The 20373-nt window shown below is 38.4% G+C and overlaps 1 protein-coding gene across 11 annotated transcripts in view; it reads left to right on the top strand.

Annotated features, from left to right (window-relative positions):
- The window catches only part of TRPS1 (transcriptional repressor GATA binding 1), a 1050606-nt gene that overhangs the window by 327539 nt on the left and 702694 nt on the right, over positions 1–20373 (top strand). For all 11 annotated transcript variants that reach the window (XM_079901878.1, XM_079901880.1, XM_079901893.1 and 8 more), the window contains one exon: positions 4644–4673. The gene's annotated coding sequence lies outside the window, so the exon portion shown is untranslated. The remainder of the gene's footprint in view (positions 1–4643; positions 4674–20373) is intronic.

Here is a 20373-nt window from a genome sequence, read left to right on the forward strand (position 1 = left end):
AAAATGCTACTCTATTGAAATATCTCCAAATTTGCCAATAGTATAATTGTTGTAATTCAGAAAAGTACCAAACATAGAAAATAAAAGGAAACTTAAAACTAGGACTGACAGCAAATCTATTGCCAAAATTTTGTAGAGAAGTTATCATGAATTATATATGGTCAGTTGAATGAATTGAAAAATATAATTGATGGACCTATTTGGACTAGGACCAGTGAGAAATAGAGAATTTCTGTTCTCTATTATGTTGCACCCCACACCATCGTCTGCTCCCTGCTGTAGATACGCAGTACTTTGTATCTAACTGGAAGTTATGGCATATATTTATATTTGTGTTTATATAATTATACAATACTTGTCCTTTTGCGTTTGGCTTATTTCTCTTAGCATAATGCCTCCTAAATTGGCAGCTCCATTTGTACATCCAGTTGGTGATTTCACCTCCTTAAAAACAACTAGGCATAAACTGTGGATGTATGTCTGTTGGGTGGGGCTCCTGTGGGGTGGATAGGTGTCAGTGGTGTGACTAATTGCATCATGGAATGCAAAGGGAAAGAAGGAAGAGTCAGGAAAAAGAATGTTAGCACTAATCTATGATTCTAGTTTGTATATACTCTGCCTATTTAGAGAGTTAAAGAGGGAGTGGAGTCTCTAAGCAGCTATAGGTAAAGCCCACTAGGCACCAATAATTGCACATATTAACCTCCTAATAGGATTTAAGAGGACAGAATTTTTCTGTGAAAAGCACAAAGAAGTCTGTAAAGGAAAACAAGTGGGAATGAAGACATGATAAGCCGAGAGGGAAAGGGATATAATTATATAAGGAAGTTTACCAAGAAAACTTAAAATGTGGTGATAATATTGATGCAGTAAAGAGCAGAATTGACACAGTGGAAAATAAATCTGTGGTGCAGAGAAAAAACTTAAGACTGTTTCCCAAAGAGCAGAGGAGAGACTAAAGTGATAAAAAGTAGTGAGTTAGGAGAGCATAGACTGGCAGACAAAATGGAGATTCAATTTAAAGATTCAATTTCCCTGAGGAAGAAAGCAGAACAATTGAAGTAGTAACCATAAGAAAAGTCATCACTAAATAAAACTTTCAGGAACTGGGATAATTCCTAATTATGCAGTTTGACATATCTCACTTTATTTTGGATGAAATTTTTAAAACACATTAAGGTATATTCAGATAAAACTTTTTTGAAATATCTTGATAAGGGAAAATTGCTTTAACAACGAAAGCAGAAAGGAAGAAATTCAGGCCGATTTTGGACATTTCCTCCATAACACTAAGTGCTAAGACACAAAGCAAAGGCTGTATAAATTTGAGGGGAAATAGTTGTGCTTTAAAATGGAAAACACAAAATGAGATAATTTATTTGTAATGCAAACAAAAGGAGTTTTTCAGCTATCTAAGGCTGAGAATATATGTATTATTTAAGTACTGTAATCTAACATGTTATTTGATATTGTAGTTCAGATGACTGAGAAATAACCCAAATAAAGCACTCAAGAAAGAGGAAGTTGAGGTATAAAGGAACTAGCGAATGTTAAATTAGTGAAAATATAGATTTCTGAATAATTTTATACACTTAACTCATACATGAATAAAAATAATTATATTATCAAGAGAAACTTCATTATATAAATGTTAATTTAAAATCTTGGGGTCTAAAATACTAGGTTATATTAAAAAAGTTGAGATACAGGGTAGTGTATAGGATGGGCATAGAAGAAATGTGGGTGGAAGTTGCTCAGAAGTACTTGTATATCTGATTTTGCTCATTTAGGAAATACATATTCAAGAATGTTTCCAAAAATTTCAAAAGTAATTATTAGTAGAACTGAAAAATAATTATCTTCTAACCCCCTAGAAAACATTAAAACAAACACAAGGGACTTCCCTGGTGGTCCAGTGGTTAAGAATCCGCCTTCCAGTGCAAGGGGCACGGATTCAATCCCTGGTCAGGGAACTAAGATCCCACATGCCACAAGGCAACTAAGACTGTATGCCACAACTACTGAGCCTGCATGCCACAACTAGAGAGAAGGCTGAATGCCATGACGAAGAGCCCACGTGCTGCAACTAAGACCCAATGCAGCCAAATAAATAAATATTAAAAAACAAACACAAGATGATCACAATTTGTATTAAGAAATAAGTTCACAAGGAGAAAGAAACACCTCAAATACTGAGTAGTGTCTCCGAATTTTGAGCCTATTATCTTCCCTTTTCTTTAAACTTGTCAGTATTTTCTAAATTTTATTCAAGAGCATTCATTACACTTACAACTAGAAAACTCAATAACATTACTTAATATATTTTTCAAAGGCAACTTCAGAGAGAAAGGAAAAACATTCTAGGCAGAGGGCATGAGTTGAGAAGAGCTTGGCCTCCCCTATTCGGGGACCTGCACAAAAGCTGGTATGTGTGGAGTGAAGGAAGCTGGGAGGGCAGCTGCAGAAGAGGCCGTGGGGCTGCAGCCTGATCACGTGAGACCTTGCAGTCACATTGAAGATTTTGCTTTTGATGTTAAAAAAAAAAAAAAAGTAATTGAAAATGGACAATGAGATTTGTGTTTTCAAAAGATCATTAGTCCATTGTGTGTGCTGGGTTCAGAAACACCAGGGTTGTGTCAATCAGGATGCTGAACATTTCTCCCTTGACCTTGTAGATACGTCTTTACAAAGCAGCCAATGGAGTGGTATGGTGACTGCGATCCCGGGGAAATAGATGGGCCTTAGTGGTATCTGTGTGTCTGTGTGTGTTTGTGCACATGTGTGGTGAAGCATGTGAGAGGGATGTGGTGTCAGACTTTTAAAAGACAAGACTTCAAGAGTGTTTATAAAATATTATATAGCAGATTTTCTCTTTTTCTACAGAACGTCCATTCTCCCTAACTACAAATTCCAATGGTATTATTTCACCTCCTTATTCCTATCATTTTTTAAAAAGTGACTATTTTCATCAGAGAGACATAGACTACATTTGTATGGCCCGACCCTTTGGACTAATTTATTTCTGTAATGACAATTTTGTGTGGGCTCTGCATTTTCAGAGCCATCATGGGATGACTTGGATAAGCAAACCAAAATGGAACAGGAAAAGCAACAGAAAAGCCCTGATCTCTCATGCCTTCTAGGTACCTTGTTTTCACTCTGCTGTATTTGGGGTGCTGGGATCTTATTCTCAGAGGTGAAGAATCTTCTAAGATCAAAATGGATTACTTTCTATGTCTTATTCTCCTGGGTTTCCTTTACTCTTCTATGTCTTATTCTCCTGGGTTTCCTTTACTCTTCTATTCCGAAAATGGTTTGTAGGTAAATCATCATTTCCATGGCTAAATAATAGCAAATTGCCACCAGAGCCCGTTCCTAACACTGCCCGTGTAGCCCCAGGGTTTCACAGCTCAATCAGTTATCTCTCAATCAACAAAACTTAGCTCCAGAGGAGAGCGATCTGAGAAGCTTTTCTTTTCAATTCTCTCATATGTTTTGTTTTAGCTTAATGTGTTTGTCTGGAGACTTAGACACCATGGTGATAGGCGTCAGAGAAATAAATAGAAATAGACATAGAAAAGAGCAAAAAAATAAAATGAAAGCTTGGGAAGACTAGGAATGACACTTGTATCTGAGCACTCCTTTTTCTTTTTCAGAACTCAGTGAGGGGGAAATTAAAAAGGGACTTTGTGTCAGACAGATAAGTTAGTGAATAATTTTTCTAACAAACAGTGTTATTTTGCTGACACTACACTAAGGGATCTCATTAGCATGCTGAGACTATGTAAAAAAATAGTGCTTTCGCTTTTGCTTTGCTGGATATTCCTTACATCTCAGCTCAGCTCAGCATTCAAAGAGTGGTAAGCCAGTGAAAGCTGGGCAGTGTGGCATGATGGAAGCAGAAGCGCCTTTGGAGTTAGAGAGTAGGGTTTTGGCACCAACCTTTATTACCTATGTCTTTAATCCTCCATGAGGTTTAACTTTCTCATCTCTAAAGTGTCCATATGAATACCTCCCTGAAGCATTTGTGGCAGGTCAAAACACCAAACTAAAGCTCCTATCATTGTTCCTGCTGTACAGAAACTCCTTCATAAATGTTCACTCTACTTCCCACTTCATCCATCCTTGGAAATTGTTTGGTTTCACTTAGTAAGATGAATGCCCAAGAAGGAATGAGACACTCAGCCTACTTTGCATCTACTGATGATGGTCATCCTACAGACATAAGAATCACTGTTGGCTGTTGCCCTGTCTACTCTCTCTCTAAGACCAAAACCATGGCCAAGACCAGTTTCCAAGATAAGAGGTCCAGGCTGTGAATATTCCACCCGACTTCCACAGATGCAGCCTGGTGTGTCTGTATGAAAACATAGAATTAGAACTGATACATCAGATCAGTTAGCTTGGGGGAGAGCAGCATGCCAGGGCTGAGAAATGAAAGAGCCACACTATGCTCTCCAATGAAACAAAAGCAAATAGACCTTAAGTGCCTGCAGAGGCTTCAGTCGAAGGTTTTGAACTGACATTTAAGGCGGAGGTTGGATGTGTGTTTTGCCTTCACGAAGTCCCGAATGGTATGTATTACCTGCTTTTGTGGTTGTAGAGAAAACCAATAAAATATTAAATTGTTTTCATTTTTCTAGCTTTGAGTGACATTGAATCCCTGCACACTGGTGAGTAAGATACTCATTTCTTCTTTGTTATTAGTCTACTGATGCTCTCACTGACTATCCTGAGGGAGGAGGGCTGGGAAAAGTTCTAAAGAAGGTTGAGAAAGTCACAGTAAGACAAGTCTGTTTCTCTTCCTGGATGGTACATCAGAAAGAAGCCTTTCATTTCATGTCAGTCACTTCTGCCTGCTGTGATTTACCCAGAGACATGGAGGAGTAAGTTTTTTATATTATCACAAATAATTTAAATTAATAAAACTATAGATTTCTTGGGGGAAATGATAAATGAAAATTGGGTATAGCCGTTTCTTGAACTCTCTTGTAAATGCTAAGCTTGTTCCCAAGATGCTAAAATTCATTCAAAATCCAGCATTGTATACAGTAGTTTTCATTGTTTTTTTTCCTTCATACTTCTTCTTGCCTCTCCTGAACATCTTATATCACTGCATTTCCTACTATTTTTGTTGAGAAAGAAAACAAATTTAGACGTTCTGTTTTAACTTTGCACATAAACTCAAACCAAAATCCTCAAATATCATGTCTTCTCATTCCTAATCAAAATAAAGCTCCAGGAGTAATTGGTGGGAGCAACATGCAAGCAAAAGGAATGTCAGAGAAGTCTGTTCTGTAAGCTTGGGTGGGTGCCGTTAGCCCCAGGGTAGGAGTAGCCTATTCCAGAATGAGAAGGCATGTGGCCATACAGATTCCTGGTACTGATGTCCAAAACCAAACTGAATGCATAACAACAACAGTTTGCATCTTTGGATGAGCTAAAGCTGCTTTCTAAACACTGGGCAAATTCTCTTGGTTGAGAAGGAAGAATCCAACTTGGGAGAACTCCATCAGTCAACCTCTATGTGTTGACTGCCTACAATGTGATTTTTCTGCTGTTCTCGGGAATGTGGAGGTCGTCAAAGAATAGTTTGGTCCTGCCCAAAGCAACTTACAAACTAGTTAGTTAAACAACGGATATCCATGAAAAATTAGAGAATAATCAAATGCTCATGTATGTGCTGCTGACTTTAAGTGTAATAAGAATTCCTAGAAGGGGAGGATCAGTGTATGCAGAAAGAATTGGGACAGGTTTCTCAGAAGAGATTGGAGATGAGGTTTTAAGAAGGAATACGAAGGAGAAAACACATTACAGGCCAGAGAAATGGTGTTACTCCCATTGGGCCATATAGTGCATGTGGCAGAGAGGAGCCAGTGGAATGGATGGTAGGAAGGAGTTGAAATAAAGATGGAAATGTCGGGTGGGATCATACTATTTGGATTTGATATGGCAAGAGGGAGAAAGCTACTGAGAGATTTTGAGCTGAGGAGTGGTCTGATAAAAGCTGTACTTTGCAAAAATATTCTAGCAATGGTGCATAAAAGGAAGTTAACTTGACGTTGATCTTTAAAGACCTTTAATAAAGATGAGGAAACTAATCATTTTCTAAAAGTCAGTGAACTGGTGTGAAGGGGTAAAGGTTCATATATTCCACCTTGATCATCAAAGCCCTGCTTCTTTTGAAGTCAGAAATACATCACAGGATGACCTAGAGGGGTGGGGTGGGGGGTGGTGGGAGAGAGGCTCTAGAGGGAGGGGATATATGTACACACATAGCTGATTCACTTTGTTGTACAGCAGAAACTAACACAACATTGTAAAGCAATTGTACTCCAATAAAAATTTTTTTTTAATTAAAAAAAGAAATATATCACAGGGATTAGTGTCAAAAGCTTTGAGTAGTATGGGTTCAGTTTTTGGTCCTTGGCTCTGCACTTCCTATATGTTTGGTCTTGGCCAAGTAACGTAACTTCTCTAATTAGCAGCTTCCCCATTAGTTGTGGCAGGCAGAATCACACAAAGACCTGCAGTGACTTTCTCCCTTTTCTGATTCCTTCCTGTTAAGTATGGGCAAAACCTGTGAAGAGGATGAGGAATCGCACCCATGATTATGTTATATGACACGGCAAAGGAGAGTTTACAGATGTAATTGAGGTTATTGGTCAGTTGACCTTGAATTAATCAAAAGGGAAATTATGCATATGGGCTTGACCTAATCACTTTAACTCTGTAAAGGTCAGCTCTAGAGGTCAGTAACAGAGAAATCAGAGAGATTCAAAGTATGGGGGGGTTCTCCCACCAGCTTCCATGAATTCTACAGTTTCAAGTTTAAAGGAGGACCTTGAACCTCTCTGACTTACAGAATATGTGTTGTTTCAAGCCACTGAGTTTGTGGCGATTTTTCATATGACAACAGAGCACCAATACACTGGTGAATACAGGTAATGAGAATGCACAGTCATGTTGAGAGGATTGAGTGAAACAATATGAATGCTGAATGTGAAGTGTTCAGCACTGTGCCTGGCATCTAGTAGGTGTACAGTAAGTATTAGCTATTATTATCCTTACTGTTTTTATCATTATGTTATGAGTTAGCAATGGGATTAGTAGAAATATATTCTAAAATTAACAGAGCTGTCTTAGAGGAATGGGTGATGGTCAGTGTGTAGATGGTGATAACGGGGTTTCTAGGCCCCCTTAGTGCATCTGCTTGTGAGATTAATCAGCCACTTCTCTTCTTCATGTTAGCAAAGTATTCATTATTCCAGTTAGCAAGTTCCAGCTGATTGTGTCGTTGGAACAGAAGAGCACAATCCTGACTGCATTAAATCACACATTCACAACAGTAACGTGTTTGGCAAAGTCAAGAATCAATCACTAAAACTAGCTACTGATACCAGTTATAAATATATGGTATCAGCAATCCTACATGTCAAGTGACATGTACAGGGATAAGATCCATGCATAAGGATGATATTCACATGTTTAGCAACTGGTATAACACAGGCATTGTAGACAACCAGCATGGCTATGCTGCAAAGCTAAATATCAACTCTGAATGCACTGGTAAAATGTGATTTGTTCATTCAGCATTCACTGTCAGTGAGTCTCCATTATGGGTCGGCCACCATGCTGGATGATGGGTGCTCAACATGGACTCGTACCATTAACGACCTCGCAGATTATTAGAAAAGAGAGAAGGAAAAGAAAGTGACTGATGGTAATACAGTGATGTAAGTACTGTGACAGAAACACATGTTGGAAGCTACAGGCTTAGATGGCAAAGGTACAGAAAAGAAGCCCCTTAGCTCAGCCTCAGCTGGAATCAGAAAATGCAGTGCTGTTTTAAGCTTGAATTCAGTCTTGCGTCTAAAGAAGTGGGAATTACTCAGACTTTGTTGGAGTGGAAGGTATTTCTTAAAGAGGAGACAGCCTGAGCCAAGTCATCATGAGTGAGAATGGTATGTTTGAAAAACTTTTATAAGGAGTGGTCGGAGTGAAAAAGGTGTAGAAACTAGATCATAAAGGGCCACATTAAGGAGAATGTTGTTATCTGATGGCACAGGGAGTCTTTTAAGTATGGTTCAGACAGGTTTTGTTTTTTATTTTCCAAAACAAATCTAGTAGTAATGTGGATAATAGTTTAGAGACAGCGAGATTGAAAGCAGAAATGCCAGTTAGGGTGACATTGTGGTAACACAGGAGAGGAGCAACGATGACTTGAATGAGGAACATCCCAGTGAAAATGTAATAAAAAGAGGGTAATTCTAAGAAGTACTTAGAAATAGAACCAAATGGAGTTAGTCATTTGTTAGACGTAGGGATAGGAGGCACACAGAAGTTAGGATGACTTGCATATTTGGGGGTTGGCTGATTGAGTGGATAACCCTGCTATTTACCAAGACAGACAATTCAGAAAAAAGAAGAGAAAGAGGAGAGGCATACTGAGTTTCAGGTGCCTATAGGAGAGCCAGCTAGAGATGTCCATGGAGCAATTGAAAGTATTGGTTTGGATGCAAGTGTAGTCAGGGGTATAGGTTCAGGCTTGCAAAGGACATGTGATAATTGCCTACCCAGCATTAGTTGCCCCTTCTTCCCTTTGTAACAGTAATCAGTTTTTATTTCAGTGGCCACTCCTTCCCTATCCAGTCCATGTCTATTAGAGGAAGTTGACACGACTTCAAGATCTAGGAGTGAGACCTGATTAGCCTAAACCAATCCAGCATATTCTCGAAAGGCTGTCTTACCTCCTACACCCGCCTCTCTTTCGTTCCTTCCTCCCGTCCTTCCACTCTCTTTCTCAAAAGAATACACATTCTTTTGGTCTTTTCATTTCTTCTTTCTTTCCTTTCTCCTATTTATAATCTATGGTGTTCTAACTGGTACAGGAAATTGTTAAGAATTGTGAAGGGCCTGATATTTTAACCTACTTTCAAATTAACAACTTAACTTGCCATAATTCCATGGATCATGGATGTTGATGGGAGATGTGAAACTCCTAGATCAAAAGGAAGGGCAACGTATTATTCACAGCAATGGCAGTAGCCAGAGTGTCATGATGGCTTATACAGCTGCCCATAGCCCCAGTTCCCACAGGGTGATTCACAAGCACCCAGATGGCACCTATGCACTCAGTGAGTTACATTACAGGAGTGGAAGTCTGAGTTTAGGGAATCCAAGTCGTTTATAATGGGCAATAAGCATGATTGACTTTCTTCAGGAGGGGGCATCGTGTTATCTAAACCCGAAAGTGAACTTTCTCCTTTTAACCAGGAGGAGATACTATTTCTATGTTCCAAGACTGTCCTTTATTAAAATGATAGTTTCAGATAAAGAGTAGTCAGTACCTGACTTCACAAGACATGAAAGAATATAAGAGAACCATGGAGAATATTCTCCCAGAAAAATCACCAACATTTAGATGATATCACTTAAGTTGAGTAAATAGAGTAATCATACCTGGTCTAGGAACTGAACTCAGGAGGCAGGAGCATTTTAGGAGTAGATGCAGAAGAGGAGCCAGGAGGGAAAACTGAGAAGGGGCAGCCGGAGAGGAAGGAGGAACTCCAGAAACCCTTCCTGAGGAAGGAACGGTCGTCAGTGCCAAACGCTTTAAAGAGGCCACGTAAGATGCACCAGTTGCTCTTGGCACTAGAAAATAACTTCAGCAAGTGGGGATGGAGCCCAGACTTCAGTGAATTGAGAATAAGGACGAGGAGGCAGTGAGAAAAAAAAATCTACTTTCAGGAAGGTTGGCCCGGGGAGAGGCAGACCCTCGACTGGGCCAGGCGCACCAGAGGAAGTATGGCAAAGTGGGGTAAACATATGTTTCATCCTTCTCGGCATTCAGGTACAGAATAATATGAAGCAGAACACAGAGATCGTTCCTTATCACTTGGCTACAGTATAGGTTGTGGAAAAGGGCATGGGCTGTGGAATCAAGTTGACTTGTGTTCAAATATAGATTCCATAACTTATTAGCTGTGGGATTGTTAACCTGAATCTAAATGTCTTCAGCTTTAAAATAGAGCTAATAATAAATAAATTGGGGCGTTGTTAAGATCATGGAAGGCACCTAGCAGTGGACCTGCCATATTAGTAGTAATTATTTTTAAAAAGTAGAGCCCCTTAGATGAATTTGAGGGCAAGAACCAAGACCTCCGGAGAATTAGCTCTATTTGCTATAGTAGAGGCAGTAGTGACAGTTTGGGACTTGAGATTTAACTCTTGTGCTGTCATTTTCCCCAGGGCAGTACATAAGGGAAGCAGAAAATATCCTCACCACTGGCCTTTATTTGTCATTACCACCCTCGGGCAAGCTTGTGAGCCAGTGCTGCAAGGCTTGAGTGTCAGTTATTTTAGCTTTCGCTTTCACAGTAAACCTATTTCATGTTTTAAACTCATTAGACAAACGGTATATTCTTTATTCACCTTAGACAACTTATCCTTCATTCAGAGAAGATGTTTGTAGCTGTGTTACCAAATCAGAGTAATGCTTGCTATGCTTGTTTTATGCGTTCCTGTAATATGTGTGTTTTCTCCGAGAGGCTAGAGGAAGGACTGGGAAACAAATTGACAATTTAGAGGCCTTTGAAGGCACTGGATTTGTTTTTTACTATTTACCATATAAAAGTGATTATATTAAATTGAAATTAAATGCATTGTTATGGGGCATTTATGACATCTCATTTAAAGAATTGCTGTGAATCCTTTAGAGAGTACTGATTTGCAACCATCAGCCTTGTGTCATGAATGCAACCTCCAGGATGGTACTTAGCAACTAATTAAACTAAAAAGACAAATACGAGGCTTTTACATTTTTAATTTAAAAGCTTCTAAATATAATTGTTGCTATAGTGCTACCAAAGTATGGTACAGCAGTCTGCATTTTAAACCTCTTAATCTCATTGTCATAATTAATTTTATAAATAAGAAGATCTGTGCTGGGGTTAGGAGATACGCTATGTTTGTTTTTCTTAACTTGAGAATGGTACTGGTTGTCTTTGCAATTAAATGATACTTTAGTGTGATTTTTCTCTCAGCTGAGTTATTAATTTACTTATGTCAGTAATTTTGTCCAAATATGATTTAGACTTCAAAAAGTTCCGTTGGAAACACACTTGCCAGCTGTAATTTAAAATCCCTTTTTATTTCTGCCCTATAATTTTTAAAGATGATAAAATTAGAAGTCGAGTGGTCTTGGATCTTACTGAGTTATTTGTGGACGCTCTGTTACTCATACATCTGAATGCGGCATTTCTTTCAGGCAGCTATTTCATTGGAGAGGAAACATGAGTTAGACATTAGCAGTCATAATGTCTTCAAAGCCTGGCTGCTTCCTCAGATTATATATGACCTTGAGCTAGTCCTTCAGACTTTGAGCTTTGAAAGGGGGATCATGGTTCCATCCCTACCTAATAGAAGTGCTGTGGGTAATACTCGGAGCCAAGGAATGTTGGAGCAGAAAGGAAGCAGGATGAGCACCTAATCCAGCACCTTCATCCTGCAGATGAACAAACTGGCATCCAGAGGTAATGAATCACCCATGCCCTCACTTAGGGCAGAAAAACAGATTTACCGATGGATTTGGGCTCCAAATCCAGTGCAGATGTCACTACACCAAAGATATCTATGCAACATCTAAGATTATATTGAAATTATGGAAGACCAACTGTTTGGAAAAAAAAAAGTGGGAGAATAATTTACATCATCTAGAATCTTTGTCAACCTCTTTGCTTCAACATTGGATGCTTAGAAACACAGGGTTTTTAATCTATTCTTCATTTGGATGCTCGCTGTCACTTAGAATCAGTGTGTGGTGTATAAACGGACAGATAACAAAGTGTTTAATAAACTAATAGCCTCTGCAATTAAATCAGGATGATGTCTTTATTGGGTTTTTAAAAATCCCATTAACATGATCGAAGTTTTAAATAACCTTCTTAAAACTTAGTTCATTTCTTAATCCTAAGACTGTTTTTGAAGAAAATGAGGTGCCCTCAGGCTCCCCACAACAGATACTGCAAAGTTCTTTGAAGGCCAAGCGAGAGTTGATGAAGTAACATGTCCCAGATTCTAGGACGATTTTTTTCAATGACTGAGGTTCATATAAGTTTTCTGAGAGACCCCAAATGTCAACATGACTGCATTTACAGTACATGCGATGTCTGTGCTATTTAGGAATCACTTATTTTAACCCAGTGAATGGGCAATAGCAAGTTAAATATTAAACAGTATTTAAATGAGAACATAAATATAACTATGCATTATTCAGCACCAAGATAAGCTGATATTCAGAGCAGACAGAAGGTCACTGCCCCTTGGTAATCATCCTCTCAGAATCAGGCAGTACCAGTTCTTTATATAACGAAGTCAGCTCTTTGTAGAAACAGTTTGCCTCTGGCTAGGGAGAAGGGACACATCATCTGTTTTCAGCAAAAGCACTTGGTGCTGGCTTGATCCCTTTCAATGTGCAACATGATGATTAACCATGCTGCCTCCACATATACATATTCAGAGTTGGCTTTTTCTGGGAATTTCCCTCACCAAGGAGACCACAAAGGTATCTCCCTCTTGGCTCCAAAATCATGACCCCTCCACTGTGCCAGTGCAAACAGATCACAAATTTGCTTCCTCTTATCTGACCTCTCACACTCTGCTTTGCCCTCACTTGACTGGGGGTAGGAGCCCTGAGCAAAATTAAGAGCCTGTCCTGAAGTTAGGCATGTTGACTGTTGAGCAGAGGTGGGAACCCGGGAGGTACAATCTTCATGGCTTACTGCTCACACAGTTTTCAATCAGTTTCCAAACACACTCCCAGTGTACAATCGTTCCTCCAAGCTCTGATTGATCGAGTGCCATGCATTTGTTTGCGGCTCTCCATGCCCTACTTTTTAACAATGCTAGCTGGAATGATTAAGGTGATTATTGCCAGTGTTTGTGACTTTCCTGGTTAGATTAACTTTAAGACATGGCATTAAGTTATTTAGAACTCAAGAGTGCTTAGATAGATGGCTTTAAAAAATAAATTATAGGCTACAGAATTTTCCTCTATAGCATGCCGTCTTCAGTGAATTTGAATATTATAGCCCATGAGCGCCACCTGTAAAAATAGCAGTAGTGGCAGGAATCCCCCAAAGATCCTGATATTGTAGCACCAGTCTCATGTATTCCGAATTGTTTTCTTCTTTCTCTCTTCCCTCCTACAGGGGCAATTATGTGAATTGCTTGTCCCTTGGGGGTGATATGAGAGATGAATCACTTCTCTCTCTCCTCCCCCGCAGAGATGATGAAGCATTTGCCAACTGCCAGCTTTAAGCCCAGAAACTTTGGGGTCTAGCCAGTCTGACGGTATATGTCGTATCGCTTCCTCTTACTTTGAATATTGACTGAAAAGACAATAGATCCAGAAGAGCTTACATTTATAGAGCATTTTTTTCCTCAGTTTACAAAGGACTTTCACATTAACATTTTTTTTTCACTCACAATAACCTTGTGGAGTATATGTAAAAAATTTATTTATCAACGAACATTTACTTATTGAACCACTGAGCAAGAAGGTGCTAGGGATACAGTCAATACCCTTATGGCATTTAGAGTCTAGTAGGGGAGAATGGTATTAGTCAAAGAATTATGCTTAAAAAGTAGCATTATAAACTATGATTGGAACTGTGAAAGAAAATTTCACATCATATAGTAAGGGAAATCACATATAACCCAGGGAAGAGGATATCAGGGAAGAGAGAGAAAAGAATATCCAAAGAGATTAAACATTAGGTAGAATGTAATCCTTGGACTCCCCTCATTGATATGTAAACAGACTTTCCAAACATGAAAGGCAAATAGATAACATGATATTATGATGGAGTTTCTTTCTTTTATGGCAGTATTTTTAATTGGTGCAAATTAGTGAAGTTAAAAAGGTAATACCAATTCACCAAATAATCTATAATGATGAATTTGTTGTACTGAAGTTGCAGCTTTGAGTTTTCCTTAAAAACTCAGAGTGATATCCTTGATCTGTTTCAGAGAGGGACTTTCGTTTGGATTGTGATATAAGTGGAATTCTTAAGGTATAGTGAGGTATCTCGAGGTATAGTGATATAATGTGCAATTATATTTAGTGATAATGCCATTGTAAAACATTTTCTGATAGTACTTTTTGTGTATTTGGACCAGTTCCAAAATGTACACTGCAAATTACAGTGTATACAACCATTTCATACAGGATTTGCAAGTAAAATTTGAGAATTTAAAATTTTCTCACAGTGGAAGGCCCATAGACTATGCAATTCCATGATTTGCTCCCCTGATACTGTCAGCCAAGGGGTGTGCGTGTGTGTGTGTGTGTGCGTGTGTGCGTGTGTGTGTGTGTGTGTGTGTGTGTGTATGTTGAAATATTTGTTTAGTCTGAAGCAGAAAGAAAAAATCTAATGAGCAAGGGTATATAGGAAACTGACAGAGTGTATCTAAATTCTGGTCTCAGTACTACTACTGACTGTGAATCTGGACAAGTTTGTCCCTTTGGTTCCACATCTGTAAAAATATTAATTATTGGTTATTATAATGATTAAATGATAGATGAATAACAACACTTGGTTTTTTCTCTCTCTCAATGACTTAAAGATCAAAGGAGAAGACATTTCCCCCATAACATATTGGCTTTATAGTAATCCATTATGAATTTAGCATTCACTAATCTATCTCAACTATTTTTCACCGTCATTGGCTGACCTACCCTGGGACTAATGAGCTGCACAGAATCATTACCAGGTGTGGCTTGCTTCTGCTTGGCAAGATTATTTTTTTAATTGAAGTATAGTTGGTTTACAATACTGTGTTATTTTCAGATGTACAGCATAGTGATTCGGTTTTTTTGCAGATTATATTCCATTATATGTTATAAATCCCTGTGATATACAGTAAATCCTTGTTGTTTATCTATTTTATATATATTAGTTTGTATCTGTTAATCCCATACTCCTAATTTGTCCCTCTCCCCCTCCCTCTCCCCTTTGGTAACCGTAAGTTTGTTTTCTATGTCTGTGAGTCTGTTTCTGTTTTGTATATAAATTCATTTGTATTACTTTTTAGATTCTACATATAAGTAATATTATACAGTATTTGTCTTTCTCTGTCTGACTTATTTCACTAAGCATAATATTATCTAGGTCCATCCACATTGCTGCAAATGTCAATATTTCATTCTTTTTTATGGCTGAGTAATATTCCATTGTGTGTGTGTGTGTGTGTGTGTGTGTGTGTGTGTGTGTGTGTGTGTGTGTGTATATACATACCATATCTTCCTAAGCCAGTTGTCTGTCAATGAGCATTTGGGGTGCTTCCGTGTATTGGCTATTTAAATAATGCTGCTATGAACATTGAGGTGCATGTATCTTTTTGGATTATTGTTTTTGTTTTCTTTGGATTTATACCCAGGAATGAAATTGCTGGATCGTATGGTAGTTCTATTTTTGGTTTTTGTAGGAACCTCCATACTGTTTTCCATAGTGGATGCACCAATTTACATTCCCACCAATAGGCAAGATTTTAAGAATAAAATTGAGTGTAAAGATGGATGAGAAGACAGTTGAGGAGAGCTGGTTGAGGAGGACATGTGACCTTGATCAAGGTTTTTGCTCCACCTTCAAAAGTCCTCCGGGCATGAGAGAGCAGTTGTGATTAGTCCAATCCTTTGCCTCTCTCCTCAAAAGAGAACAGTAGTCTATAGAATAGAAGATTGAAGACCATGAAGAGCTAGGTTTTAAGGGTCATCCATGATTTCATCCTATTTTCTCCCACCAGATCTCCTGTTCACCTAGAGTAAGCCCTATCTCTATGATTGGATCTGCCTCATTTTGTCTAAGCTGACTGATTGTACCTTTCACTGAAACCAAAGTCACATGTCCACCAGCCTTTCCTGTCCAAGGAACTGAATCCTGAGACATTCCTTATCTTGAATTCTAATCCGTTAGGATTCTAATGTTCCCTGTTTTCCCCTCATTGCTGATGCTTAGCACAATGGCCTTTCTAGCCACAGAGTTGAAATGCTGTCATGGGAGGGGCATTGGGCATAGAGTCAAAAGACAATTTTGCCAGAATGTGACTATGAGAAAATTATTTTACCTCTCTGAGTCTTGCTTTTTTTTTTCTTCTAGTTCTAATGTGGAGATAACATCATATATCTTCTAAGATTATCTTGAGGATTGAATGAGTTAGAGTTTGTGCCTGTGTAGTAGACACTCTGGAACATTTAACTAAATCTGAATCTTAAGTAGCCTCCCAGTGTACAATCAGACTTTCCCAGGCTGACTACTCTGTATTCTATCATTTTCTCAGATTTTGTGTTACTTCTCCTTAAAATCATTATATTAAAATAAGCTTTCTTAAATAATATTTTCAAATAACATAAGTAAAAATGTTTAAAAAAATCAATCCAGAGGTACTTTTGCTGAAATTCTTCCTCATCTTCTTACAACTCTAATTTTTTTTTTTTTTTAACCAATCAAATGTCCTTTTTTTTTTTTCAATACGCGGGCCTCTCACTGTCGTGGCCTCTCCTGTTGCAGAGCACGGGCTCTGGATGCGCAGGCTCAGCGGCCATGGCTCACGGGCCCAGCCGCTCTGTGGCATGTGGGATCTTCCCGGACCAGGGCACGAACCTGTGTCCCTTGCATCGGCAGGCAGACTCTCAACCACTGCGCCACCAGGGAAGCCCTGTCCTTTTTTTAATAGGAAATTTTCAAGGCCATAAATGTTCCATGCAGAAACAATCCAATTAGTTTTTATGTAACCTTTTATAATAAAGAAGGAACTGGTAGAATTTCCCTTGGTCTGTAATGGGAAACCTGAGCTTTCAAGATGTGTAGTGGTAGATTGTTTCTATATTTAAAAATGCTTATTTAAAAGTCAGACTATTCAGCAAGAATTTATACATTCACAAAAAAAGTTACCGTCAAAAAGTTGCTTTATAAAATTCTATCCTTATTCCAAGCTAAATTGCTTTTAGATCTCCTCTGGATTTATTTCTTCTCAAAAAAAAGTTTTTAACCCACACAAAAAAATCTTAGTGCTTTAAGGTCACATGGCAGGTTTATTAAAACAAATGAATAAGTAAGCCGTGTTACTCTGACAAACCATTTACTTCCATCAACAACCCTTGTTATGAATGATTTTGATTATTCCAAAAGATCAAATTCAGTTTCAGATGACAAAGTTTTGCCAATATTGACAGAATCCAGAAGAACATGTAAGGGACAATAATAAAACAGACATTCCAAAACTATTTTGAGCAATGCCATCATTTGTGAAGTAAGTGCCTAGTTTCCAAATTGGACTACCCTGAAGTGGACAGCACTCATGGGACTGTATGAATCATGGTATTCTTGCTGGTTTTTTTTTTTTCTTTTTAAATTAATCACTCTAAAGTTACAGCTCATGTAATAGTTGATTTCCAGTTTCAAGAAAAAATTCAGTAAATCTTGTAATTGATCATATTAGAGGACTGAGTCCCGGGAGTCCTGAGGAATCCATCAAGCCTTATTCTTGGGAGCGGTCAGAGGTAGGAAGGGGAAGCTAGTATTGAGGAGAGCCGCCAGCACCTTCCCAATCAGATTTCACCAAAGCAGTTACACTTTTGTCTGTTTTACTTATTGTGTCTCAGTAAGAAAATTTAATTATAATATAGAGTTTCATGCTTAAAAATTTTGAAAATGAGTATGTTTTATTGCTACCCCTTTAAGGAGGTTCAAATGTCATTGAGTGCCTGAATTGAAAATCTTTACAGAGATCACTTTAAATTGTTTTTTTTTATCTTTCACATGGAAGGTAAACAAGAACTATTCCATACCTCAAAATAAACACAACGTAATAATGACACAGATGCATCTTTCCATTTATTATTAACATCTCAGTGGGTTAGAAGAGGATTGGCAGTCCTACCCGATTTTCAGTTCGACTGCTAAGCGCTGTTGACAGTTTGGTTAACCAAGTGGCAAACGACCACTGACTAAATACAAATAGTAATCATGGCTTTACATTGGGCACATAATAGAAGATCTTTTAGATGAGATTCACTCCCCATTGTAGATATGACATTGGCATATCTTCTAGCTTTTCATACTGTGTCTTGGTGGCTTTTTGTCTTTGTTTTTGGTCGTCTTTGTCAGAAGATGGAGAACCATCATCCTCCAGCCATTGCTCATCAACAGCAAAAGCCACAGTTTCTAGGGCTGCCATGTGTAAAATGCTGACCCCGCTCTGACCCTTGTCTTTGCTCAATCCACTTATAAGAAAACCCAACATAATAGCAACATGTCTTTGGTGTCTACAGTAAAGAGAAAGCCAGGGTTTGTTGTTCAGTGTTGGCTTTGTTGCCCCAGAAATTGAAATAGTTATCATCAGAATCCATCTTACACAAATAGCCACAGTACAGTCTTCTCTCCCTCTCCTGCCCACACCTCCCTTCCTGGGTGAGTGAGTCTTATTCACTCTAACATGAAAGGTATGGGGACAATAAGGCATATGTATTCTCATCCAGTTGGCAGTGGCTTAGACATGATTGTAGCTTAGTGAAAATAACGAAGTATTTGGAGGAAGAAAGATCTGGGTTCAAATCCCAACCATCTAGCTTGTAGAGTCAGCGTGAGGATTAAGTACCACGAAGTACAGATGAAAATAAATAACTGCTGATATTACTACTTTGTTAGTAAAAACCCTATAAAACACTCAGGAGGAGGATAAACTATATATGAACTAGCTAAGTACATGTGGTAGTATTTACATGCATCTGCTTTATTTATTTACGGCTGCATTGGGTCTTCATTATTGGGTCTTCTTTGCTGCGCGCGGGCTTTCTCTAGTTGCGGTGAGCGGGGGCTACTCTCTGTTGCGATGCGCAGGCTTCTCATTGCGGTGGCTTCTCTTCTTGCAGATCTCGGGCTCTAGGTGCGTGGGCTTCAGTAGTTGTGGCACACAGGCTTAGTTGCTCCGTGGCCATGTGGGATCTTCCTGGACCAGGGCTCGAACCCGTGTCCCCTGCACTGGCAGGCGGATTCTCAATCACTGTGCCATCAGGGAAGTCCCTATGCATCTGCTTTTAAACAAGCTATTTTAATGTCATTCTGACAAAAGCTATAATCCCCAGTAGTTGTTATAGTTAGTAGAAACGTTTTTCATTTTTTAGTACTATTTTTTCTTTCTTCTTTTTAAGTGTCTCTTTTCCTACTTCGGACTTGTACAGAATTTCCCTTTAGAGGAAGGAGGAGGGTAGAATGGAGATTATGAAGAGCCAGAATAATTTCTGTCTCACAGTATTTTGAAGTTCCTTTTTGCCTAAGCCAACAGATTACTTAAAGTTCTTTCTGAAAAGTCAATTGATAGACACCTTCTCCTTAGTTTGACAATTTAAAAAGTTTTTTCCTTCTATATTTACCAACCACTGTATGTTCATCAACAAAAGCAAATAGGTTTGAATGCACAACGTCATCTTACTGGGTTTATTTAATGCAAATATAAATCCACTTGAAAGTAGATCATATCTAAACCTGTAACCGGTATCAATCTGGTCTTATAAAACATCACCAATATGAGACGTATTTCTAATACGCTGTGTTTATCTGACGTTCTGAAGATACAAACTCAGTGCTGAAATAGGAAAACATTTCATCACCTTAAGTTGGCAGTTTCTTTTCCCTACTCTCTGATGCTTCAATTTTAAGGCTCATTTTATAAGTTCTTCTTGGACACTACGTTAACCTTCAGGCCACAGAGTATTGGCAAAGAGTTGATTTCGTTTTTCCCATTGGCATAACTGCCTTCACAGCAGCACCCCCGCCCTTTCTTTTGTTTAATTTGGCTGCAGTGTTTCTTGCTTAAGGGATTTACCAGAATGTGGCCATACCTGGGATTGAGTTAAAATCAGGATAAAGAACTGGGAATGGGAAGGCTATAAACTGACCACTGGGTGGATAACATCATTCTTTCAACTATTCAGAAAAACACACGCACACCATGAACCCTGACTTTCAGAGGTGGAAAATGAACTGAACATATGGTAAAGTTAAAAATTAATATTAATAAGTGGAAAAGCTATTTCTCCAAGAGACATTTCATTTTAAGATTGTCCTCTACTGGAATGATTTATTTGACTCTCTCATCTTCATGAAATGGGCTACAGGCTGAAAATTGTAAAGAATGCTCCAAGCAGAAGCACAATAGCAATGGCTTTTGTATCTAAGAGGTATATAGATTCTTTGTTTGAAGGATATTTACACAGTTTGTTAAAGAAAACTTTATTTCCTGCTATTCTGAGTCTCAGATTAAATAACATATAAGAAAAATACTTAGCAATTTGAGGTCTCATTACCATTT

This window comes from Stenella coeruleoalba (genome assembly GCF_951394435.1).
Source record: "Stenella coeruleoalba genome assembly, chromosome: 17".
In the NCBI taxonomy this organism is placed as follows: Eukaryota; Metazoa; Chordata; class Mammalia; order Artiodactyla; family Delphinidae; genus Stenella; species Stenella coeruleoalba.